Source organism: Mastomys coucha, unplaced genomic scaffold (genome assembly GCF_008632895.1).
Source record: "Mastomys coucha isolate ucsf_1 unplaced genomic scaffold, UCSF_Mcou_1 pScaffold21, whole genome shotgun sequence".
In the NCBI taxonomy this organism is placed as follows: Eukaryota; Metazoa; Chordata; class Mammalia; order Rodentia; family Muridae; genus Mastomys; species Mastomys coucha.
This window is the reverse complement of record NW_022196904.1, coordinates 177,215,623-177,225,791: the sequence shown is the minus strand read 5'-3', so window position 1 is coordinate 177,225,791 and position 10,169 is coordinate 177,215,623. Positions and strand designations below refer to the sequence as shown.

The 10,169-nt window shown below is 46.6% G+C and overlaps 1 long non-coding RNA gene across 1 annotated transcript; it reads left to right on the top strand.

The window, feature by feature from the left end:
* The first annotated feature begins 672 nt into the window (after window positions 1-672).
* LOC116101295 lies at window positions 673-6,892 on the top strand. The gene is made up of 2 exons (XR_004122833.1): window positions 673-1,393; window positions 6,509-6,892. It is a non-coding gene; the product is annotated as an uncharacterized LOC116101295 (long non-coding RNA).
* Window positions 6,893-10,169: the final 3,277 nt, after the last annotated feature.

Below are 10,169 nucleotides of genomic sequence, written 5' to 3'. Positions count from 1 at the left end.
CCCTCCCTCCCTCTCTCTCTCTGTCTCTCTCTCTCTCTCTCTGCCTGTCTGTCTCTCTCTGTCTCTGTCTCTGTCTCTGTCTCTGTCTCTCTCTCTCTCTCTCTCTCTCTCTCTCTGTCCTGTAACTGAGGACTAAACTTGGGGCCCTCACTGACCCTGAGCTTCACTGATGTGGCCAGGCTGGCAGTGCAGTGATTCCAGGGATCGCAGATTTGCATCTGCCTCCCTGGCAATGAGATTCCACTCTCACAGCAACGGCCTGCCTTGTATGTGGCTACTTAGGATCCACTAAGGTCCAGTGTCTTAGTCAGGGTTTCTATTCCTGCACAAACATCATGACCATGAAGCAAGTTGGGGAGGAAAGGGTTTATTGAGCTTACACTTCCACATGGCTGTTGATCACCAGAGGAAGTCAGGACTGGAACTCAGGCAGGTCAGGAAGCAGGAGCTGATGCAGAGGTCATGGAGAGATGTTTCTTACTGGGTTACTTCCCCTGGCTTGCTCAGCCTGCTCTCTGATAGAACCCAAGACTTCCAGCCCAGGGATGGCACTACCCACAAGGGGCAATTGAAAAAATGCCCCACAGCTGGATCTCATGGAGGCACTTCCCCAACTGAAGCTCCCTTCTCTGTGATAACTCCAGCTTGTGTCAAGTTGACACACAAAACCAGCCAGTACATCCAGTGAGGTTCCACTCTCACAGCAACGGCCTGCCTTTTATGTGGGTACTTAGGATCCACTAAGGTCCTGGTGCTCACATGGCAGACGCTTTACTGGTGGGAGGACTTATTAGAAAAATAGCTGAAGCCCAACACCACCCTCTTGAAATATGTGGCTGGTGGTTTAGTTACTTGTTCGATTCCCATGTCAGAATACTGACAAAAGCAACTAAGGGAGAAGGGATTTATTTCCGGTCACAATTCAAGGTTATAGTTCCCCATCTAGGGGAAGTCGGAGGTCGAAACTCCTGATAGCTGGTCATGTTGTAGCCAGTGTGGAACAGCAGTGCGCATGTGTCCTTTTCTCCACACAGTGCAGGATTCCAGCCAGGCAATGGTCCTGTCCACAGTGGCTGGGTCTTCCCACCTCCGTGCCATCAAGACAGCCCCCAACAGGTGTGTCAGAGGCCCGTCTCCTAGGTGATTATAACTTCCGTGCAGCTGACAATTAACTCTGGCCCTCACAGCTGGCCACATGCCTGGTGCCTGTCCGGGACTCTCCCTGGTGTGGTGCTGTGCTTGTTCACCTGTGAGACTGTTCCCTCAGCTCGCGCCAAGCACCATCCACTGCCTACTTCCGGCCAGCCGTAACCACCTTTTATATGTCCCCTTCCCCCAACGGTCCACACCTCATCTATGGTGGCTCAAGGCTCCTCAGGAGATCCTCTCTGCGGTGAGATTCCTTTGCACTACTCTTGAACCGTCTTTTTCTTTTTTTCATTCTTTTCTCCAAACAGGACCTGTGTAGCTGAGACTAGCCTGGAACAAATTTTGTGGTTCAGCCTGGCCTCAAACTCACTATTCACCTTCCTCAATTTCCTGAGTGCAGGGATGCAGCCCTGAACCACCCTGGGAGTTGTATATTTCGTAACTAAGAACTTCTCCAGACCAACACCTGACCACATCTGTTCTTCCCGACCCTTCTCCCACTCTCACCAGTCATCCGTGATTTACACCCCTCTACTCTACCAGTTCCCTAACTTTCCACCTCCGCCTGTCTCCCACCCTTGCCTCTCCCTTGACTCCAACCTGTCCCCCCCCCCCCCCAGTCTGATGTGACTCTGAGTTTCCTACCCCATCCCCCAGCTTGCCACCCCAGGGGCTTGGAGACCTGCAGTTTCACAGGAAATGAGGACTGGGAGACAAGCTCCACAAGGAAGATCACTTGCTTCTATCCCATCGCCTACATCAAGGGCTGCATGTCTGAGTGCACCCATGTGTCCCCGCCACCCTGAGGTTCAGAGGCTGGAGAATCACGGGTTTGCTGACTGCCTGCCTAGGTCCAGGTCTCAAGGGAATAAGGCCAAGGATAAAAGAGCAGGACAGTCAGTGTCCACCTGGCCTCTGAACACACACTAACCCACGTGTACAAGCACACACACTCAGTGGCCACCTCTAGCCTCTGAATAGACAGACACGCATGTTCGCGCACACACACACTCAGTGGCCACCTCTAGCCTCTGAATAGACAGACACGCATGTTCACGCACACACACACTCAGTGGCTACCTCTAGCCTCTGAATAGACACATACACACTCAATATCCACCTCTAGCCTCCAAACACACATTCCCTCTCCCTGCCCATGCACGCAAGCAAGAGCACACACACTCACACACACACACACACACACACTTACAATCAGCTGTATGCAAGCATATCCTTCCTGTGGTTGTCATTTCCCACAGGGACAGCATGTCTAACTTTTATGTGCTTTAAAATATTGTTTATTTAGTTAGGTTGGGGTTGGGAGTGCCCATATGGTACCGTATACATGTGGAACCAGCACGGTTTAAATTTCCTTCATCTGGAACTTTCTCTCTGGGCCTCGTCCGCAGTCTGCCCCAGAAGTCCAGAGCACCAGTGTCCACCCAGAAAAGACCCTCAGATTCTGGGTGCTCTGACTGGCTTATGCTGTCTCATTTCTGTCCCTGCTTCCAAGGGATCATTCCTGGTCGGGAAACCTTCCCTCAAACTTTCCCATACTCTTGCTATACTCTTTATGGATAGGTGCCCATCAGAAAAATCCAACCCAACCTGTTGAGTGAGGTAGACAGCCTGAGCCAGCTGAGGAGGGCGGGGCACTCTGGCTGGTGTATAGTCATCTACCACAAAGACCTAGAGTTTGGCTCAGGGCTGTAAGCCTAGAACTTAGGAGGTAGAGGCAGAAAGGTCAGGCTTCGGGGCTGGGGAGATGGTTAAATTAAGAGCACCTGCTATCGCAGCCTCTTGGACTCCAGTTCTAGGGGATCTGTTCTGCTCTTTACGGACTCCAGCATTGCTGTAGTTGCATGTACGTACGTGCAGGCATTCACACATACATACATGCAGGTATTCACACACACACACAGGAAATAACAACAGATGAATCTTTAAGTAAAAAAAACTAAACAGAGGGGCTGGCGAGATGGCTCAGCAGGTAAGAGCACTGACTGCTCTTCCGAAGGTCCTGAGTTCGGATCCCAGCAACCACGTGGTGGCTCACAACCACCCATAATGAGATCGGACGCCCTCTTCTGGTGCGTCTGAAGACAGCTACAGTGAATTACGCTGGAGCGAGTGGGCCAGCAGAGGTCCTGAGCCCAACAAATTCCCAGCAGCCACACACATGATGGCTCACGGCCTTCTGTACAGCTACAGTGTACTCATACACATAAAATAAATAAAAAAAAATAAATCTTAAAAAAAACAAAACCAAACAGAAGCCAGGCTCACGTGGTGGTGCACACCTTTGATCCCAGCACTCAGGAAGGAGAGGCAGGCAGATCTCAGTGAGTTCGAGGCCAGCCTGGTCTACAGAGTGAGTTCCAGGACAGCCAGGGCTACACAGAGAAACCTTGTTTTGAAAAACAAACAAGCAAACAAACAACAAACAAAAACCTGAAACAAAACATCAGTGGTTCGTATGCTAAGGGCTGCTTTGCAAGCACAAAGACCCGAGGTCAAATCAAATCCCTTTGGCTGGTGTAAAAGGCCTGGGGCAGAGATAAGTAGATACCTAGCTCAATGACCAACCAGTCTGATTAGTAAGCTCCAGGTTCGAGTGAGAAACCTTTCCTTTAAAAAAAAAAATGGGTGCCCAGGTGAGGTGCCTGGTAGATGGGCAAAGGCACTTGCTACAAAGCCTGACACCCCAGTTGGGATTCTTGAAACCCACATAACTGAGTAGGAAAACCAACTCTTACAGTATTGTCCTTGGCTTCCAGTCAAGGGACACTGCATCCATACACCCAAATACACACCCAAATAAAAATGTAAAAAAAGGCCAGGCAGTGGTGGCACACACCTTTAGTCCCAGCATTTGGGAGGCTGTGGCAGGTGGATTTCTGAGTTCGAGGCCAGCCTGGTCTACAGAGTGAGTTCCAGGACAGCCACAAAAAAAAAAAAAAAAAAAAACAATACAGTCAGATACCCAGCATGGTACTCTGGCTTCCACACACCTATGTGTATACACACACACACACACACACACACACACACACACACACACATGCACTACATACACAAGAAGAGAAGGATAGATTTATTAGAAGTTCAAAGTTATCTTCAGCTACATAATGAATCTGAGGCAGCCTGGGCTATAAGCGACTCCATCCCAGCAACCCTACCCAATCCCCTGCCTAAACAAATAAATACCAGGGAGAGAGGGAGTAAGGTTGACTCCATCTTTAATGGTCTGGGAAGGGCAGGGGTGAACAATCCAAAGCATAGACATCAAAATACAATTTGAAAGATTGAGACTGTCATCACAACCTTCAATTTGGAATAGCTAACCCTTGGGTAGGATATCTCAATCTCTCTTTCCAATCTCTCTGTGTGTCTCTGGTTTTTCTTTTTTTCTTTCTTTTTCTTTCCTTCTTTTTTTTTTTCTCTTGTTTTTCAAGACAGGGTTTCTCTGTGTAGCCCTGGCTGTCCTGGAACTCACTCTGTAGACCAGGCTGGCCTGGAACTCAGAAATCTGCCTGCCTCTGCCTCCCAAGTGCTGAGATTAAAGGAGTGCATCACCACATATAGTTTCTACAACCTTTGAAAATGGTTCTTCAGTCTGGGCAGTGGTGGCACATGCCTTTAATCCCAGCACTTGGGAGGCAGAGACAGGCGGATTTCTGAGTTCAAGGACAGCCTGGTCTACAGAGTGAGTTCCAGGACAGCCAGGGCTAAACAGAGAAACCCTGTCTCGAAAAACCTAAAAAAAAAAAAAAGAAAGAAAGAAAGAAAGAAAGAAAGAAAGAAAAAAGAAAAGAAAGAAACAAACAAAGAGGTTCATGCAGGATCCTTGAACCTAGAACTTTAGATCCTGGACAGCACTGTCTAGACCCTGGGCAAGTGTAGGAGCTCTGTCTGGAAGTTCAAGTTAAGCCTAAAACTTTTTTTTTTTTTTTTTTTTTTTTTTTTTTTTTTTTTTTTTTTGATTTTTCAAGACAGGGTTTCTCTGTGTAGCCTTGGCTGTCCTGGAACTCACTCTGTAGACCAGGCTGGCCTCGAACTCAGAAATCCACCTGTCTCTGCCTCCCAAGTGCTGGGATTAAAGGCGTGCGCCACCACCGCCCAGCTAAGCCTAAAACTTAACTTCATCCTAAGTCTGGTAAGGGACCTCATGGGGGTCTCAACTCTTTATTGTGAATGTGGGCAGAGAAGATAGCATTCCCCCAAGACGAGACAGTCAGCCAAGGGGGACTGGTCACTCTTTTTGTTTGTTTGTTTTGTTTTTTGAGACAGGGTTTCTCTGTTTAGCCCTGGCTGTCCTGGCACTCACTCTGTAGACCAGGCTGGCCACAAACTCAGAAATCCGCCTGCCTCTGCCTCCCAAGTGCTGGAGTTCAGCCCATCGGCCCAGGTTAGCCTGTGTCAGCAAGCACAGCCTCCTTCACGTTTCTCCTTTCAGGGTTATAAGGGCTATTATTGGATTTATGGATCATCTTAATCTAGGATAATCTCCCTTGGGGATCCTTAATCACATCTTCAAGGAGACTTATTTTAAGTAAGACCACATTCTGAGTCTTTTATGGAAAGTTTGTATGGTATGGAAGTCACAAACTCTTCTTCTTCAAGAAGGTTCCTGGTGACCTTTTTAATTTTTTTTTTTTTTTTGGTGGTATTATACCAAGCTCGTACTCAGCCACTTGACTGTCTCCCTACTATGTGTGTTTCAGTTTGACGGTGAACTCCGTTCTTGGAGAGTCCCTGAATTTTGGCATAGAAAAATCACAGTTACTTTAATTTTAATTTCACTTTAATTTATTATTACTATTATTACTATTATTACTATTATTACTATTATTATTATTATTATTATTATTATTATTATTATTATTATTATTATTATTTTGGTTTTTCGAGACAGGCCTTCTCTATGTAGTCCTGGCTGTCCTGAAACTCATTCTGTAGACCAGGCTGGCCTTGAACTCAGAAATCCCAAGTGCTGGGATTAAATGTGTGCATCACCACCGTGCACCACCACCGCCTGGCTGTTTGTTTTTGTTTGTTTGTTTTTTATTAGAAGCAGGTCCGCCTCTATTTCAAACTTTGTGTGTAAGAATGAGACTATATTCATTTTAGAAATAAAGCCTGACATTCTTGTATTTTAAATTCATACACAATATGATCTTTCCCTCTTAGGAAACAGCTGTGGGCGACTCCCTTCCCTCTTTCAATCCCGAAGAGCATTCTGGTGGCTTCGGTTCCTTCTCCTCCCGGTTCAATTCCAGGACCCTTTCCTCTTGCCACGATTCTGTTTCCTTAGTTTTCTCCTGGCATCCTCTCTTCCTTCTTTTCTCTTGGCCTCTAGAAATCCCTGCTTGTGAACCTTTGATGGGTGAAGCTGCAGCGACAAGAGATGCCCACCAGGAGGAGCCAGTGCATAAGAAGATGCTGAACGCCTGTACAGTGACTCCCGCCTGAGGGAAGTCTCCTGCCCACTAGGATTACACAAGGAGTTCCAGGCCGACTTGGGCTACAAAGGAGGAGATAACTCAGTGGCTAAGATTGTTGCTGCTCTTGCAGAGAACCTGAGTTGGGTTTCTAGTATCCATGTCTACTGGCTCAGGGTCGGTTCTAACTTCCGTTCCAGGGAATCTCAGGTGCTCTTCCCACCTCTGAGCGGAAATTTGCATACATGTGGTGCACACACGCACACATACACACATAAATAAAAAGTAATCTTTTGCTGGGCCGTGGTGGCGCACACCTTTAATCCCAGAATTTGGGAGGCAGAGACAGACGGATTTCTGAGTTTGAGGCCAGCCTGGTCTACAGAGTGAGTTCCAGGACAGCCAGGGCTACACAGAGAAACCCTGTTTCGAAAAACAAACAAACGAACAAAAAAAAAGGAATCTTTTACGATATATGTAACCAGACTTTTGGCTACCTTATTGGATTATTTTTCCCACCATCCTTCTCCATCTTTCCAACCTCCCAAACACTAGGTAGGAGAGAAGGTTAGAGGGGAAGGGGGGGGCATCCATCTTAGACTATTTCCTGCTGCTTAGCGGTGTCCAGTTCCTTGGGGCAGTTTGATCTTGGTAGTCAGGATATCTCCGACCAGCAGTGCAGCAATGTGGCAGCCTCTCGGGGTTCTGGCATTTTTATATCCTTTTAATCTTAAGACTCCTCAGAATTCCAAACGTGAACTTTGTTTGTTTGTTTGCTTTTGTTGTTGTTGTTTTTCGAGACAGGGTTTCTCTGTGTAGCCCTGGCTGTCCTGGAACTCACTCTGTAGACCAGGTTGGCCTCGAACTCAGAAATCCGCCTGCCTCTGCCTCCCAAGTGCTCGGACTAAAGGCGTGTGCCACTACCACCCGGCTATGTAAACTATCTTTAGATGGTAAGAACCATGCCCTTGCCAGAGCATGAGACAAATCATGGGTCAGCTGCTGTGGACAATCTGAAGCAACCCCATATCCCACACGTGTGATTAAAACAAAAACAGTCACATAGCATGTCTTTGTTTTTAAAGAAAACAAAATTCTCACTACAGATGTCCACAAAAGAAAGAAAGAGAAAAGGAAAGAAAGAAAGGAAGAAATGAAGGAAGGAAGGGAAGAAGGAAGGAAGGAAGGGAAGAAAGGAAGGAAGGAAGGAAGGAAAAGCCGGGTGGTGGTGGCAGCACTTGGAAGGCAGAGGCAGGCGGATTTCTGAGGCCAGCCTGGTCTACAGAGTGAGTTCCAGGACAGCCAGGGCTACACAGAGAAACCCTGTCTCGGAAAAAAAAAAAAAGGAAGGAAGAAAGGAAGGAAGAAAGAAAGTGAAAAAGAAAAGGAAGGTAAAAATTTTGGGACTGGAGAAATGGCTTCTTAGTAAATAGCTTTCTCTGCTCCTCCAGGGTCCTGGGTTCAGTTCTTAGAATCCATATTGGCTGGCTTATAACTTCCTGTAATCTGTCACTTGAATCTAGGTTCCAAAGGCACAAGATAGATACGATGTTGTACACATACATAGGTGTAGGTCAAACACTCATACATATGACAAACAACTGCCTGTGGTGGCTCCTGCTTTAATCCCAGCACTCAGGAGGCAGAGGCAGAGGGATTTCTGTGTGTTCAAGGTCATCTTTGTCTACAGAGTGAGTTCTAGGACAGCCAGGGCTGTACAGAGAAACCCTGTCTCGAAAAACAAAACAAAAACAAAAAGAAAGTGTGAGATTCCCAGAGGGACCCCCACACTCAAATTCTGGGAGCGACAACCCCACACACCACCAAGACACGGACTTGATGCAATCTGCAAGAGGCTTTTTATTCCAGCTAGCTGGGGCGAGACTCATATCCCTCGAAGGGGTAGAGGAGTCTGGCCCCCGAGCAAGGTCTTAGGAAGGTACGGGGTGGTTTCTGATTGGTGCTGGCTCGTGCTAGGGTTCAGGGGCAGGCTAGCCACCTGGCAATTGTTTTGGGCCAGGTTGTTTCTGAGTACTCGGGCCAAGTTATCTTGGTTCCCTTGTTTCTGGGTTCTTGGGAACTGGCCTCACATTGCTTTTAGGTTCTGGGAGCTGGTCTCCCACTGGGTTCAACTAATGGCTAAGTTCCCACAGTACAGTTTGAAAATTTTAACCTCTCAAAAGAAAGAAAGAAAGAAAGAAAGAAATTGCAAAAATCAAAATCAAAAGAAAAAATTCAAGAACAAAACAAAAGTGAGGTACAGGCCTGAAATCCTAACACTAGGCAGAGGGTGGTGGTGGTGGTGGGGGGGAGACAGGCCTTAATTCAATGCCAGTCTCAGATACAAGGCAAAGTTTGAGGTTGACTGTGGCCACTTGAGACAGTCTCAATAAGCCAGAAACAGGGTATGGTGGAGTGTTCCTGTAACCACAGAGGGAAGAAGGTCTGAAGTTCGAGGTCATCCTTGTCCATATAGCAAGAACTATCTGGAAGGGAAGAGAGAGAATCAGAAAACAGAAAAAAAGCTTTGCTGGCCTTCTCCCTACCCCCAGCCCCCTGAACAGTAAGTATGACTAATTCAAACTTGGGGTGACCCCACATAGACCTGCAAGTCCAGAGCCGCCCGAGCCTCTCCCTTTCTTTGTGATCACTTGGGCCAGTAGGGACCAAACTCTAGCGCATCTGTCTTAGTTAAGGTTTCCATCGCTCTGAAGAGACACCACGGCCAAGGCAACTCTTATAAGGACAACATTTAGTTGGGGCTGGGTTATATTTTCAAGGTTCAGTCCATTCTCATCATAGCAGGAGGCATTGTAACAGGCAGCAAGATGTGGTGCTGGAGAAGAAGCCGAGAATTCTGCATCTTAGCCCGGCAGTGGTGGTGCACACCTTTGATCCCAGCACTTGGGAGGCAGAAGAAGGCAGATTTCTGAGTTTGAGGCCAGCCTGGTCTACAGAGTGAATTCCAGGACAGCCAGGGCTACACAGAGAAACCCTGACTCGAAAAACCAAATAAATAAATAAATAAATAAATAAATAAATAAATAAATAAATAAATGAAATTAAAAAAAAATAAACAAAAAAGAAAGTTCTGCATCTTGATTCAAAGACAACCAGAAGGAGACTCTCAAAGCCCACCCCAGAGTGACACACTTCTTCAAAACAAGGCCACACCTCCTAATAGTGCCACTTCCAATGGGCCACATTACAGTAGAACATCTTTCTTTCTTTCTCTCTTTCTTTCTTTAAAGATTTATTTATTTATTTATCTTATGTATATGAGTACACCATTGTTGTCTTCAGATACACCAGAAGAGGGTGTCAGATCCCATTACAGATGGTTGTGAGCCACCATGTGGTTGCTGGGAATTGAACTCAGGACCTCTGGAAGAGCAGTCAGTGCTCTAAACCACTGAGCCATCTCTCCAACCTTTCTTTCTCTCTTTCTTTCTTTTTTCCTTTCTCTCTTCCTTCCTTTCTTTCTCTTTCTTTCTCTTTCTTTCTTTCTTTTTTCCTTTCTCTCTTCCTTCCTTTCTTTTTCTCTCTCTTTATTTCTCTTTCTTTCTTTCTTTCTTTTTT